The sequence below is a fragment of the Dermacentor silvarum genome, chromosome 3 (assembly GCF_013339745.2).
Source record: "Dermacentor silvarum isolate Dsil-2018 chromosome 3, BIME_Dsil_1.4, whole genome shotgun sequence".
Taxonomy (NCBI): Eukaryota; Metazoa; Arthropoda; class Arachnida; order Ixodida; family Ixodidae; genus Dermacentor; species Dermacentor silvarum.
The window spans coordinates 224,176,851-224,192,753 of NC_051156.1; the positions used below are offsets into that span (position 1 = coordinate 224,176,851).

The 15,903-nt window shown below is 45.9% G+C and overlaps 1 protein-coding gene across 6 annotated transcripts in view; it reads left to right on the top strand.

Annotated features, from left to right (window-relative positions):
* Positions 1-15,903, top strand: part of LOC119446776 (solute carrier family 35 member G1) — an 84,587-nt gene that overhangs the window by 40,685 nt on the left and 27,999 nt on the right. For 3 of the 6 annotated variants that reach the window (XM_049664375.1, XM_037711323.2, XM_037711325.2), the window contains exon 1: positions 5,057-5,405. The exons of the other annotated variants lie outside the window; for them this stretch is intronic. The gene's annotated coding sequence lies outside the window, so the exon portion shown is untranslated. Of the gene's footprint in view, positions 1-5,056; positions 5,406-15,903 lie in introns of those variants that run through there. 6 annotated transcript variants of the gene reach the window in all.

Here is a 15,903-nt window from a genome sequence, read left to right on the forward strand (position 1 = left end):
GAAGGATGCCGTCTTTTGAGACAACGTGACCCAAGACAGTTAATTTTCTGGCAGCGAAACGACACTTCTTGAGGTTGAGCTGTAGGCCAGCTGAAGTGAGACAGGTCAGGATGTCATGCAGGCGGGCGAGATGTGTCGGAAAGTCCTGTGAGAAAACAACTATGTCATCCAGGTAACACAAACAAGTCTTCCACTTGTGTCCGCGAAGGATGGTATCAATCATGTGCTCAATCAGATAAATAAATGTTCGCGCAACAGAAGAGTTCACATAACATAAATACTCACAAAACCGAAGTGTTCACACGCAACACATGAGTTCACAAAGCATAAACGTTCACAAAACCAATATGTTCACACAGAAGATGTTGGGAACTTGCGAATTAGGTCCCTCTTAAATGCCGCGCTCTAAATACAACAGTCTTGTATGCAGACACAAATGCTACATGAACGCAAAGACACAATAAACATGTAATCAAGAGTACCTGTTAATAATAACAATGCCAGCAATAACTGATATCTGTCTTAGTATTTTTTTATATTTTTGATTCCTCCAAAAATTGTACTAAGGCGCGCGCAGCAATGTTTTGTAGTTTTTCTGTCGGCCATGGACCCAAAATTTTTCCTATGGATAGTGGTCGTCTATCCAAGCCATGCAGTTTTTCTGAAAGCTTCTTACGGGGAGCATCATGTTTTTTTACAGTGTAGAGAAGGTGTTCTATGTCTTCTTCAGCCTCTTCACATGAGCATGTAGCACTATTAGTTTTTCTTATTCTATACAGGAAGCTTTTAGTATAGGCAGTGCCTAGCCAAAGCCTATGTACTCCTGTCGAAGGTGGCCTCTTAATTGTTTCCAAACGAGGGCCTTCGCGGTGGGTATCACGGGTTAGACAATCGAAGCTTTCGCTTCCGGGTTGTAGCCCAAACGATGTTTCTCATTTTTTGTTTCGATTTTCCTTCGAGGGTTGAACTGGCCGGTGCAGCGAGACGGACGAGCTGAGAAGGAGAGAAGCCGGAAGATTGAAAACTCACCGCACCTGTCCGCGGGTTTCTCTCGAACACGCAGCCGGTGCACTCGATCATCTCCTTGAGTAAACGGCGGCGCTTTATGTGCCAGTCGCATTCACGTCAAGCAGCGCGCTCAGTCCGGCTCTTCCTGTAACAATGGCGCCTGTTTGGAAGCGAGCGATACAGGTTCAGAAACACAAAATAACACATGTTTATGTCGGGACTGATTCACTTAATGAGGCAGTCATTCGTTCAAAGGAGCAGATGCAATTGTTTGCAATGTCGAGTAACGCTCATGAGGCTCCAAAAAGGTTTTGTTTTGTTCGTTGCGTCTCTTCGGACCTCATCGCTCATGCTTATTGGACCGCTAGGGCAGCCACCTGCGATACTTCGCAACATCAGGTTAGCTAGTGCATGAGTGCGAAAAATGTTCAGAACTGGCTCAGTGTGTGGATGATGAAAAAGTTTAAACCAGCGGAGACAGTCGTGATCCATAGCCAGCGTTGGGGTGACTTTGCTACAACTCGGTGTTTGAGAACCACGACGAGGAATTTCGCCAATTAGTCTTTCTGGTGCACTGTATAGCTGACCACGGTGTGCAGAGCCGGCTCTCACGACGTGCATACAGCGGAGTCCAGATACGGAGAATAGCGGCCTCAAGATGTACCGAGCACAATGGCTAAGCGGCAGCAGTGTATACGGCCGGGGAACGTGAACCGGCTCTTCAGAGTGTTCGTACGTGCGCGATGCAACTGCGTGGGCGATAATTTAACCGAGCAACACTGGGAGGTGTGTCTGCGTTCTTGGGTGGCCCATGACAACAAGAAAGTGTCCACGAAACTTAGTGAGCCCGCGTGGTTTGACGACCAAGCAAAATAATCACTTCTATTCATTATTTAACAGTATTTAGGCTTCAGAACATACCAACGCATTGATCGCACATTTGATACGCTCATACATCGACTACGCTTGAAGGAGGCTTACACGCCTTACTTCTTATATGGAATCAATAAGAGGTCGTCCGCTGTTTGCACACACTTGTAACACACACTTGATGTGTCTGTGGAATGTCTGCTCATCAAGTGTCCGCAATACGAGCGCCAGCGATAGACCAAGAATGTGCTATAACAAATATGTTTGAACAACAACATACAAAGATGCCTCTTCACAGCCTTTCGTGATTTTCTGATAGTGACTTTATGCAGTCTTCTTGAAAGACAAATCCGTTGTGAGTATTCTCAGTATCTGACTTCGTGCGCGTTTGTTGGGTTCCCTTCGTGATACATTTGGATGACAATTTTTCTCTTTCGTGTATGAACTTGCACTAATATATTATGTGCTTTATTCTGCTCTGTGTGCAAGGCTCTTTTTTTTAATGAAATCGCTTTGCCGATAGACACTGTTGTGGTAACGTTTACTCTGGCAGGATGTTCACATGCCGCTGATACAACACGCTATGACTATACATATTGTATAGGAGGCAATGCACCAGTTATACGACGCTCAATTTCTGCTATATTTTTTCCACATTCATTAGTCACTGGAGTTTATTTGTGATGACTGTCATAGCCGACACTTCCGTGGATTATTTTCACGCGGTCTCATAATTAAACCAACAAACAACGATACTGACAGTGTGTTTATAAAACACAACGGGATGTTTGGGATTATGACTGAAATAAAACTAGGTACCCTAACGTACAATCGTAAACATATAACAAGTCTTTGCATCTTCCACCCCGAAACACCTCTCCTGCTGTTTTTTTTTTTTTTTTTTTTTTTTTTTTTTTTTTCATGGTTCCGTGGCGCATCGGCCTTCCATCGGCACCTGTCGTTAAACTGCCTTCTTATTCTTGGACCTCAGTGTTGGTGTCTGCGTTGGAACTAATCTTTCAAAAGTGCGGACTAGTCCCGTTGCTGACCAAGCTGCAGCGGCGCGAACTTTCGCGTCCCATTTGCTGCACAGCAGCAATAGTTTTGCGCCAGCGAAACCATGCGAATAAATAAAACGCTTCTGCGCGCTGGCTCATCGGGCTGCGACGGCTGATGATTGACTGCGTATTCAACCTCCCTATTGAAAATTGAGTGCAACAACATTTTGTGGCAAATCAGTTCTGCGGTATCCCGCAAAGTGGAGTAAAATTAACAAAAGGGATAAATTGGCATCAATCAGTTTTGCAGCAGGAAGCTACGAAGGAAATCCAAGCGGTTCCGGTTCTCGGAAAGGAAACTTCGCAGCTGAAGAAAAATTCGTCCTGGTCTGGGATGTTCCCGGCCCATTTTACTTTTCTTAAAATTTTGTGTGCTCTCATGCTCCTTCATTGCACATCATGGAATGCTAATTTGGAAGCGCATAAAAACACGCACACGAGAAGAAACGAATACGAAGACAAGCGCTAAACGTGTGCCTTGTCTTCGTCTTCGTTAGCGCTTGTCTTCGTCTGTCCGTGTTTTTATGCGCTTCCAGATTACCATTCCGTGATGACAGACCAACAAGCCCACATCGCCACTCTCGTCGATTTCATTGTACACTCCCAATACAGCTGGCAATGCACATCAGAGTAGAATATGTATGTATATATATATATATATATATATATATATATATATATATATATATATATATATAGTGGCATTAATCCTCCACCTTTCTCTTCGTTACCGCCGTTCGTTGACCAGTGTGCCTGTATATTCACGAACTTTTGAGCACCGCGTCCAAAGTGAAGGGGAAAAAAAAAAAGTAAAGGACATGACGGTTTAGCTGCCCGTTGCGAACAATTTCCAGCTTTTTCTTTATATATATATATATATATATATATATATATATATATATATATATATATAGCTGCTTCTTGTCCAAACACTTGCGGTGGTCGTACTCAACTCTTTGAGTATAAGGCAATCAGATTGTACCGGTCGGGTTCACGGGTGCCAGTACTTTATTGAAAACGCCAGACTTTTGTTGTAGTTGACGTGTTCGGAAGGCGCGTTATATTGAGTTTGCGCGCCAGCAAAGTTGGTATCCGGAGAACCAGGATGGCAGTGTATCAGAAACCGCTGTGGTCTCTTGCAGGCGCAGTGTCGAATCGAAACTTCTTTCGCTCCGGTTTCTGTTCCAGTTTAGCGAAAACTGTTCAGTTCCGAGGCGATAACATTAACTGTTCAAACCTGTCTGAATCGGCTCATAAATATAACGTAAGAATATTGAAAGGAAAACAGCGCATTGATTTGTGCAAAATTTCTGTGATGTTCCTGAGCTGTACGGAAAGGCTGAAAAAAAAAAATAGAGAAAGGGGGGGGGGGGGGGGGGGGGGGAGTACGCGTGCTGTTTTTCATGCCGCGTGTAGTTGTGAAAAAAAAATCACATTGTGGAAGCACACCTAAAAACAATACGCCATTTCTGTAGCACGTATTCCAATTTTAATACCAGTGCGATCAAAAGCGACCACCTTGCTAGGAAGCATTTACACCGTCCTTTTTAAATCCCCTTTTCGTTTATCAGCTTGGCTAACGTTAGGTAGAATTTACACATGACTTTCCCGCCTCCGTATGTCTGACATGACAACGCACTTGTGCGGGCCGAATATTTGTCGATGCTTTTGTTTTCTACGGCATTTTTCACCTGAATTGCGAAGAATCGGTATGCGAAGTGCTGTCGAATATACGAGTGAAGGCTGCAAGCATTTATCTTAGTATATACGTTTTAAAAAGAACCGAAGAAAAATAAACTACCGGTGTTTAAAACAAACAGGCAACGAACGATATTCGAAAGCATCGCGCCAAAACCGCACCCCGAACAGCCATCGGTGAAAAAGTCATTTTGAGGAGGCAGGCGATGCAGCGGGGGGGTCACAGGAGCCAGACTTTGTCGGAGGCCTCGGAGCCGTGCTCCTCCTCCTCCTCCTCGGCGTTCATTGCAAAGTGAAACCACGTCGTCCGAGGTGGAACCGCTTTTCCCAATCCCTCGGCTTTCCCACCCGGCAGCGCCGCGTTCCGCGCGCCGAGCATTCGCTGCACGCATCGAAAAGGGCGACAGCTGTGCGCAGAGCGCGCGCCTCGTGTTCAGTCCGCGGCGGCCGCAGTCTTGCTTCGCTCCCTCGGCTCTGCCTCGCTGCTTGCCGCATCGCAGCCACCCATCCACCCACCTTCTGTGTTGCGATAACGCCGGAGATCCCCGCACTAACGATGGGAGCCCCCGATGGCGTAGGCAGCCGGACGCGCTACAAAGGGCTGTAGCGGTCGCGCGCGTCAACCGTTGTTGTAACAGATATCATCTCCCGGCGGACTGGATCGAGCTGCAGCTGCTTCGTCGATGCCCGGACGGCGTGCCAGCCGTCTCCGATAGCTCTGCGGCGAGCACTCCTCTCCGTCGCCACCGTCATCAAGCTTCTCCGGCCACGGTGAGCCCCGGGGCCAGCTTCCTTTCAACCGAGCGTCTTTCTTTCTTTCTTACTCAGCCACGAGGTAGAGGGGCGAGAAACTATCTTCTCTGTGCTGCTTTGACTCCTCGCTGTTGCGACCTCCTTGACTCTGCCCCCGCCTTGTTCTACTGCTACTTCTTTACTTACCGCTAAGATCCCGCGCGCACTCGAATATGGCTCATTGTTCATACCTATACATTGTACTTTTGCGAAGTAACAATTATTCCGCGAAACTTCATTTTCTTTAATTTATTTCGTCCACTTATTTATGCTTAAAGTGTGGTGGAATCGATACAATGCGCGGAGCTTTTGTTACTCTTCTAGTACTTTTTTTTTTTCTTTACAAGCTACAGCGTCCATAGTTACATCACCGCGGACCTTTCTCAGTGGCTGTGTTTGCCTAAGACAGGCTCCAATTCCTAATTTCAGCCGACATCATCATCATCATCATCATTATCATCACCATCAGCCTATTCTACGACCACGGCAAGACGAAGGCCTCTCCCAGCGATCTCCAATTACCACTGTCTTGCGCTGGCTGATTCCAACTTGCACCTGCAAATTTCCTTACTTCATCACCCCACCTAATTTTCTGACGTCCTCGATTGCGTTTCCCTTCCCTTGGCACCCATTCCGTAACTCTAATGATCCACCGGTTATCTTCCCTACGCATTACGTGACCTGCCTAGCTCCATATTTTCTCCTAATGTCAACTAGAATAACGGCTGTCCCCGCTCTATCTCTCATCCACATCGCCCTCTTCATGTCTGTTAACGTTACTCCCTACATTTTATTGCGATCGCAATTATATGGACACTCCAAAGCAGATTTATGCCGTCGGCGTCGCCGTCGTCGTCGCCGTCGCCGTGAGGTTCCGTATGACGTCAAAGGCGATGAAATCGTCGCCGCGCGCCGAACGCTGTATGTGCGAGTGAAAGGGAGCGAGGGACGCGCGCTTTCACGGGGAGTGAACGCACGGCGGAGAACAAACGCGCGTTCTGCGCCGTGCTCCCTTAAGGGCTGCAGAATTAAGCGTCTCTTTCCTCCTTTACAATCACCATATATAAAGAGCAAACGCGACTTCTTCAGACACGTGAAAGGCCGTGGCGGGGAGGGGGGGGGGGAGGGAAGGGAGGCGACGTTTACCTGCGGCACAAAGTGCCTATTTATATAAAAACGTTGTGAGGCGAGAAGGTGGTAAAGACTTCCGACGCTGCTCGACGAGTGTCTCGTTCTGATGTGGTCGAAAACCTCCGAGCCGCCCCCAGAGGCTCCGGTAATAGTCACCAACGCCGCGCGCGTTTTGTGCGAACGCGGGCAAAACGCCGACGGCGTCGACAACAGTTCTGTGTGTTGCCGGTGCTGCTGCATGTCCAAGTTTGTACAGCTGATAAAACTACTATCCTTACTCCGTATAGCTCTCTACAAATTTGCTATCGCAATTGATGCTTCGCCTTTCGCGTGAAACTGCGACAACTTTTTTTCGTTTCATCGCTCTTTGCGCGGTCCGTAACTTGTTCTCAAGCTTCTTTGTTAACCTCCAAGTTCCTGCCACATATGTTAGCACCGGTAGAATGCAATGATTGTACACTTTTCTTTTCAACGACAGTGGTAAGCTCCCAGTCAGGATCTGGTAATGCCTGCCGTGCAATCCAACCCATTTTTATACCTCTCCAAAATTTCCTTCTTATGATCAAGGTCCCCTGTGAAACATTGACTTACATAAATGCACTCCTGCACAGACTGTAGAGGCTGACTGGCGATCATAAATTCTTGTTCCCTTCTCAGGCTGTTAAACATTACGTTTGTCTTCTGTATATTAATCTTCAACCCTACTCTGACACTTTCTCGGTTAAGGTCCTCAATAATTTGTTGTAATTTGCTCTCAGTATGTCCTCCATCTTTGATTAAATCGACTGTTATTCCATCTTCTCCGGCCTCATTTCCCCGGGACATGTCTTACAAGGCCCTTCTAACTTAGCTAGTTATAGAAGGAGCTTATGTATCCTGTTCCTCACAACTTCCAATTAACGTTGCGTGGCTGCTCTGGGTACTGTGCAGGTTAGTATAGCATTGTTCTGCTCTGTTGCCACGGCATCGAAATTGCTGATGACATTACCCTGCCTATTTTCCACTACATACATTTTGCCCTGTCCTATGCCAAGTTTTATTCTGATTTCGTGCTGCGGCCATTTTTTGCTGTTTCCTCACTTTTACGGCGAAGCTGTGTACTTCTACCTTCCGATGCATTTGTCGTTGTCCGTGGGCAGAAGTAACCTCTTTCGTGGGCCCATCCTGGAGATAATGCAATCTTAGGCTAAAATTGAAGCCAGAATTTGCATATCCTTTTTAATCACACATACAGTGCTTACCACATACGTCGTTTTTTAAAGAAAAGCATAAAACACGTCTCGTGGCAATATGATGGCTGATTAGGTGGTCGTTAACAATGGGAAGCACAGAATGATTGATAACGACATCCGCTTGTAACACGGGGGCGTGACGTCATTGTCCATATAATATATAATTTATCACTGCGATGCCCGCCTGTTACAAAGGGCGGGGCCAATAAATCCAATCCAATCCATGGCGCTGGCCGCAGGAAAAAAAAAAACAGAACCAGAAAGCTCGCCTTCGCGCATAGCGTTCACCGCAAGCGTTTCCAGGTAAATATGATATACGAAGCAGGGAGTGACGTAACATATGTAAAAGAAGAACCTGCCTAGCAACTGATTTAATTTGTGTTGTGATAGCGCTGTGGAAAGGCCACGCATAGTTAGGATTCCCGAAGAGTAGCGTGAACACGATGAGTGGCGACGGGACCAGCAATGTCAATATGAACAACGCCATCGTGCTCAGGCTAAGCAGGACGCAGTGGTTCCTGCCCAAAGCAAGCCGTGCACAGTTAGGACGCCTGAAAAGCAGCGTGAATACGATGAGCTACGAATGGAACAGCAACGTCAATATGCACAACGAACCCAGTTCAAGGCTACGTCACATTGGTCTATCGGATCAGGTGGTACAACAGCTTCGCTGGCCAACCACCTTATTGGAGGAGGAGAAGGAATAAACTTTATTTTAGTACAGCAGATTTGTGAGACCTAGGCCTCTCTACCTAGATGACGGCCTCGAGCCCTTGGGCTCTGGCGGCATCTTCGGCCTGCTGGATTGCCTTAAGTTGGTCTTCCGGTGCAGAGCTGAGCAGCGCGGTCTCCTAGTGCTCTCTGGCCTTGTGTGTTTTATTCCGTGTGAGTGTCCCAGTACAAGCCCAAACCATGTGCTGTAAGTCCGCCCTTTCTTGACAGAATCTGCATCTATCGGTGTAAAGTTCTGGATAGTAACGGTGGTAGGCCACCGGGTTCGGATATGTTTCTGTTTGTAACAAACGCCGTGCCGTCGCTTGCCGTCTGCTAAGCGAGGAGTGTGCCGGGGGGAAACGGGCCCTTCCCAATATTTAGTGTTTGGTGATCTCGGTAAAGCTGGTCATCCGGTCTCTCTGCGTTCTCAGTATTTGCGTGTCACCTCCGTCAGTTCTCGAGCCAGGTCGTGCACTATTTCGTTCCCGGGAAGGGAGGAGTGTGCGGCTGCCCATACATTGTAAAAATCTCGATCTTCACGAAAGTTGACTAAAATTCCTAGCGCTTCCGGCGAGATTCTTCCTTTGGAATAGTTCTTGACGGCGGTCTTGGAGTCGCTGACTATGATGTTGGCGTCCGTGGAGGCTATTGCTGCAGTGCTAAGGCAGTCTCCTCCGCCACCTCCGCCTTTCCTGTTTTTTCAGTGCCACTAACTCTGGAGTCACCCTCTAGACTAGTAGCAATTATCGACATACCCAGTCTATTTGTGTACTCCGCCGCGTCCACATAGACCACGTCCTCTGGCAGTACTGAATATTTTGTGGAGAGCTCTCGCTCTTGTGATTCTTCTATCTTCCTGAAACTCCGGGTGTATGTTTCTGGGGATTCGGGGTATTGAGAGATGTTCCCTTATTTTTCTAGGGATGTCTCTCCGCAGTCCATTTTTTTCGGAAGTTATAATTTTGAATATCGCTAAATTTATTCTTGTTTATCAGCTTTGACAGTTCAGCGAATTCTATCTGATCTCTTGAATTATACACTCTCATGCTTTGTCGTTTCTTTATAAGGTCATTTGTTACTTGGGAGAGCTTACCTACTGGCTGCCTTGGTGCCTTACTTCCCACTTCTATTACTGCTTCTGAAATCAGCCTAATTACGATTTCACTCATTACATCTATGTTATTCTCATCTTTCTGTTACACGGCTGCATATTTGTTTGGGAATGTCATCCTGAATTCGTCTGCTTTTACCCTTATTGCGTATTAGGTTGGTCTGTTTATTCTTCACTAATGTTGCTCTTTCTCTTTTCAAATTGAAAGCAATCCTTGACTTCACTAACCTTTGATCACTGCTCTTTACCCTACCTAACACTTCTACAACCTGCAGTATGCTGAGATCGGCGGACAGTATGAAATCTATATCATTTCTTTTTTTTCTCCATTTACGATTTTACTGGACCACTTCTTGTTCCTGCGCTTCCTGAAGAAGCTATCCATTATTCGGAGTATTTTCTTTCCCACGAATTGTACCAACATCTCTCCTCTACTATTCCTAGAATTGATGCCGTTGTTGCTAATTGCTTGTTCCCCAGCCGGCGTTTTCCTCACTTTTGCATTGAAGTCGTCCATGATTACAGTATACTGAGTTTGTACCTTTCTCATTGCTAATTCAACATCTTCATAAAACTGTTCTTTTTCTTTATAATCATGGCTGGAGCTTGGAGGTAGGCTTGTACTACCGTTAGCCTATATCTCCTGTTTAGCTTTATTGCGACGACTTATACCTTCTCATTAATGCTGCAGAATTTATCAAGCCTGCCCGCTATCTCCTTATGAATTAGAAATCCTGCCCCGTACTCTCTTACCTGGACGAACTCTGTAGCAGAGGACGTGGACGTTAGTCAGCACTGTATAAGCCTCGCCAGTTCTTCTAACATCACTAAGGCCAATAATATCCCAGGAAATGCCTGATAATTCCTCAAAGAGCCCTGCTAGGCTAGTCTCACTCGAAAGGGTTCGCGTGTTGAACGTTGCCAGGTTCAGTTTCCAGAGCCGGCCTGTCCGGATCCAGAGATTTTTAGCACCCTTTGCCGCGTCGCAGGTCTGACCACCGTCTTGGTCAGGTGCTCCGTAGCCACTGGGGACTCGAGGCCACGGGTTAATTGCAAGAGTCATGAGGGAGGTAGCGGCCAACTACTGCACCAGGGAGGCCAATTCCTTTCTGGTGAGGGAGTGTCCTTGTTTAAGCGTAGTGGGCCTTGCTAATTTGGTTGCACCTGGAATAATGTAGCCCCACTGTCTCTCGGCATTTTTTTTTTTTCGACCGGTGTCTGGCGCGACTCCAAGCCTGAGAAATGTAGTGGACTGGACGATGATTCGAACTTACGACTTTCAGTTTAAAGACTCAGTGTTCTACCTCTGCTTCACGCCACCACCACGCAATAATACTTGACCGGAAATAGTGAAGCTGTTTGGTTGTCTCCTTTATAGAAACGTGAATATGAAATCAAGGTGCACGATTATCGCGTTCATAAGCCGTACCATATTGTTACGCAGTGTTGAAGGAACAAGCTGACGTTGAATTCCCGTCCCAACATTTTCGGCATTGAGAACATGGCATAGTTTTCATCTCGCTCGGCGCTTTTTCCCATGAGTTTCCCAGACCTGTCAGTGAGCGATCACATTGAGAACTCATGAGAACTCACATTGAGAAATCAGTATCCGTTGGCAGCCTGCACGTATTCCTGTATCTTTTTGCGTGTGCGTGCGTGCGCGCTCGAGCATCGGAGTGGAGCGTAGCATTTAAAAGGACAACGCTATAAAACATCCTTTACACTGAAAACAGGTAATTTAGTGTACGCTCAATGTGGGAGCAAGCCCACAGCCAATGCTCTGCGTTGGGATAGCCATGGCTGCGAGTGTAGCAGGGACTTCTGGGATGGTTTTGTATATGTGGTGTAGTTGTGTCGCAGTGAGGAGAATATATATTTGTGCTCTCCGGATATGTGGACGTCTGCTCTGTTGAACAAGTAGCTCAACAGTCCTTCCTTCTGCAGAAAATGTCCAATGTGGAAAAGAGCAAGGTTGGCACTTCTTGAAGGTTTTGTAGGCGACTGAGTCAGTCTTTGCGGCAGCACTTTCAAATAGCCCTCCACTGGCCAAGGCGTAGGAGGTTCCGGTTAAATTTCACCTTGGGAGAGCTCGCAAGCTCCATTGTTCCCTCCAATCCCTTGGTGGACAGGCAGCCCATTCGACTGTGACATCGATGTCGGGGTATTCATGGAGATTTGTTTGTATACATTGGGGAGAATGTGATAAGAGAGTGCAATAATTTGGAATTCCCTGCATGCTACCTGGCTGCCGGATCGAATCCGATGTTGGATATTGGGGGAACGGGTGTGTAGGCTAGGTGATCGCTTCTGCTGTAGTGGTGATCGTTGCTTGCTCTGCATCTGGAACCTGGATGAAAGCCTCAGTGGTTGATATGGTGCGCCATAACCGCAGCATTATCGTAGCCGTTTTGAAAGGTTGCAACTGTGTAATAGTAAATGGTAGCGTCATTAGAAATAGACAAGCTCTTTTAGAGGACGTTTATGTGCTCTCGGAAGGCCTTGCACGATTGTTCATGGCGAGTAAGAAAAATCCGCAAGCAAGTGCGCGCGTGCTTCTATCCTTCTTCATGATATCTTTGTAGTCTGCAGCCTCCGTTGCCTCTCTGTAATCTGCAGCTCACTCGCAGTAAGAACATGGTTTTACGGCTGTCATGAAAGCCAGCGCTAATCAGCCAAGCGCCCAATTGCGCTTACGGCTGAGCTCTGTGGGCCCACACGTCACTTAGCCTGAATTATGAAGTACGCAAATCTGGGAGAAAATAAATAAATAAATAAATAAATAAATAAATAAATAAATAAATAAATAATAAATAAATAAATAAATAAATAAATAAATAAATAAATAAATAAATAAATAAATAAATAAATAAATAAATAAATAAATAAATAGAAGGCACTTAGCGAGTGCATGTGGATAATTTGCACTGACGACAGGTGCTCTTCCGGCTTGTGAAAGGGCATCCGAAGGAATATTGTGTGTTGCTGGTAATGACCGCGCTCGTCACAAAATATTCCGACTGAATAGTGACGAATTATGAAGCGTAGCTAAGAAAGCGACGCCACTGTATTTTATTTGCCGCTTCACTTTTCGGGCACACTTTAGCGCACACCTGCGCTTAATAAGCGAATTCTCAGTGTCAGGGAACGGATCCGCGCTAGCCCGGCAGTGTGCTTTCACTATATGTGGAAATGCCGATCGCGTTTGGAGCACATGAGCACACGTGCCATTGTCTAGTAGGCAGCCCAAAGCTCGTGGATTTATTAACTGTTCTATAAACATTCTCACAGCTGAAATTGACTACCATCACCACGGCAGTTTTTTTTTTCTTCAAACTGCTGCAAGGATACCACGCGTGCATTTTGGACCATACACAGCCTGTTAGGCTTTTTTGCTTGGCGGCATCCTTGTGAGCGTGGTAACGCCCGCTCTCGTCAGGATTCCTCGCGTATTCGCATGTGCACGTCGTAAGAACAGCATTTCTCATGTTTAATTTTTTTTTATCCTATGACTGCTAGCCGCTCTAGCCGAGTTTCTGCAGCCGCTTGGAGACAGAATGCAATAAAAATGGTAATTCTCCGCTGCGGCAGTACTGCGTCATCCACAAGCTGTTCGCTTTACTTTGTTCGGAGCATATATACAATAGCGCGCCGTGCGAACGCAGCTGATTTTTCTGGCCACTATTGTTGCAGGCGTTAGTTTCTGTTCTATTGAAGGCATACGGCGGAACGATGTGAATGAGGGTACACTATAGTTCTACATTTTAGAATCGAAGAAGTCAAAATTCAAGCACCTGCTCGATTTAGATTTCTCGAAGCAGATTTATATGACTAGACACCAATGCACTCTAGAAACGCGGCATTAAAAAGAAAAAAAAAGAAAGAAAGAAAGAAGAAAAAAAGCCATGCGCTGTTTGCTAAGTATTTAGCAAAAAATAAGTATTTATAACTAATATTATGCGGTGAGTAATCAGGTCACATGAGTTGAGTACTGGCCCGTGCACATGTGCGTGCATGCGTGGCAATAGCTAAGGAAAGTTTTTGTGAATAATTTATTCGCGGGGCGATATGGATTTGCTCAAACACTGTCTTTCGGCTGAGTGAAATAAAAGATACAGCTTCTGTGTGAGTGTTGTTCGTGGTGCAGAAAAAAACGATGTTAATTTTTATGCGGTTCGCTTTAACTAATACGTCATAAGTGATGCGAAACACAGTGAGATCAAAAATGCAGAAGTCGGACCAAGCAAGCTTAAGACAACCTTTCGACATGCCGGTAAAGGAGGAGTCGATGAAATGTAACCTAGCTTCCATTTTAAGGAACCTGTGGGTTCGTATGAGCACTGCGTGTACGCAAGCCCCCTTGATTGTTTCCAGTTCCGCGCATCGCCTAACCACGTGGTGCAGTTCGACAATATTACGTTCATCCTCTCCATCCGACGCGGGGGCAGTACAGCTGTGCTTACGTCAACCACATTATGCATGTGTGCTGAGCATGGCGAAAAGAAAGTTGGAACTAAAAGAGAAGTAAGTTAATTATGCTGAATAACTGCAAAGGATTCCGTGGAAAAAGGTAATAGTTTTGCGATTGCGGATGTCGATTTGCTGTAAAATTTCCGCGACGCAGTCACTGAAAACGGCATGCATTTCAACCAGAAAAGCGCACCGTTACTTTTATTATTGTCTGAGAAACGCTGAGAAATTCAATCCTAAATATCGGCGAATATTAGTGATACAGGTTGCCGAATTTAATCGCGTTTTGAAAATGTACGCCATACTCAGAGACTGCAGAGTTTTTGAAAATTGCAGCGGCACCGCTTTTTTTATACACGCACCGTACTATCTATCTATCTATCTATCTATCTATCTATCTATCTATCTATCTATCTATCTATCTATCTATCTATCTATCTATCTATCTATCTATCTATCTATCTATCTATCTATCTATCTATCTATCTATCTATCTATCTATCTATCTATCTATCTATCTATCTATCTATCTATCTATCTATCTATCTATCTATCTATCTATCTATCTATCTATCTATCTATCTGTATTTTTGCAAAATTCCTACACACATTGTGGTACAGTTCAGAGTGACGTACACATAAATTTTGTCCGTTTTAGATGTATCAGTGGGCGCAGTGTACATAATTATAATATCGTTTTGCACTGTCGAGTAAAAGAATTGTAAACGTCATGCTTCCGTTTAATTCAACCAATTTTTTGCAACAAAATGATTGCAAGAATGCGGAATCTGCCGCTTACAGTCGGTGGATTAACATTTTCTTTTAAGTGCAACAAACCTCATCAAATTCAGTGCAGTTGAAGCCGAGAAAAAGATTTATCCTTTCCCGTGTATTTGGTTAGGAGCTCCCGAGGTGAAGTTTCTTCTTTAAGATCACCTTGAGGTCATATAGTTCAACACTGACGGGCGCACCTACGGAATGTTTGCATAAGCCATAATAGGTACCAATTTGAAATGTTCTCACACAACTTCTAGGCTTTTCTTGTTGCCGCCATAGTAGCAGCGTCGCGCTTTTCGCTGCACGTTCCGCATTCGTCGGGCGCAGATTCCGTTTTAGAGTTCCTGATTTCGCGCCACCGCAGTCAACATCGTATACGTTAGTAATATGCAGGTATGAGCGGGGCACTCGAGCAATAAAAAATCAGAGGACACCTGCGCACTTCTTATGAGTTATGAGTGCGAAAGCCTTAACGTTCAGTTGAACGCCGCAGAGCAGTCCTTCTAGTTATGAACTCCTCGCGGGCGAGCGAGCGCGTTCAGATACCTGACGCGTTTTGATTTATCAGGCTTCCGAGAGCGATGCCCTCTCCCCTCACGCAACGCCTGGGCCGGTATTTTGTAGCGATGCTTTATGACTTATTCTGTACTAGTCTTAACATGCACCGCTCACGGCCGGCTGATCCCGTTGATAACGCGAGCGGACCGTCGCTCTGACCACTGACAAAGCGATAAAGGGCGAAAAGGCATCATTACCGGAAAGGCATCGCTACAAAATACCGGCCCTAGCGCGCCACTACGGCAGCACCCTTTCGCCCGCTCTGTTCCGCCGAGGCGGGCTCGTGCCGTGGCGTCGCAGCCAATCTGGATCATATGCTTTAGCAGTGTCCTGTGGCTTTCACAGACTGCGACAAGGAAAGAGACTGGTGGCGGCGAGTCCTTCACAGTGGAGTTCTTTTAGATCAAGTACAGGCCGTCCAGTAGGCCCACGCCACGGCGGTAAGGTTAAACCTTACTGTCCTAAATCTTTCGTTTCTTTTCCGTAA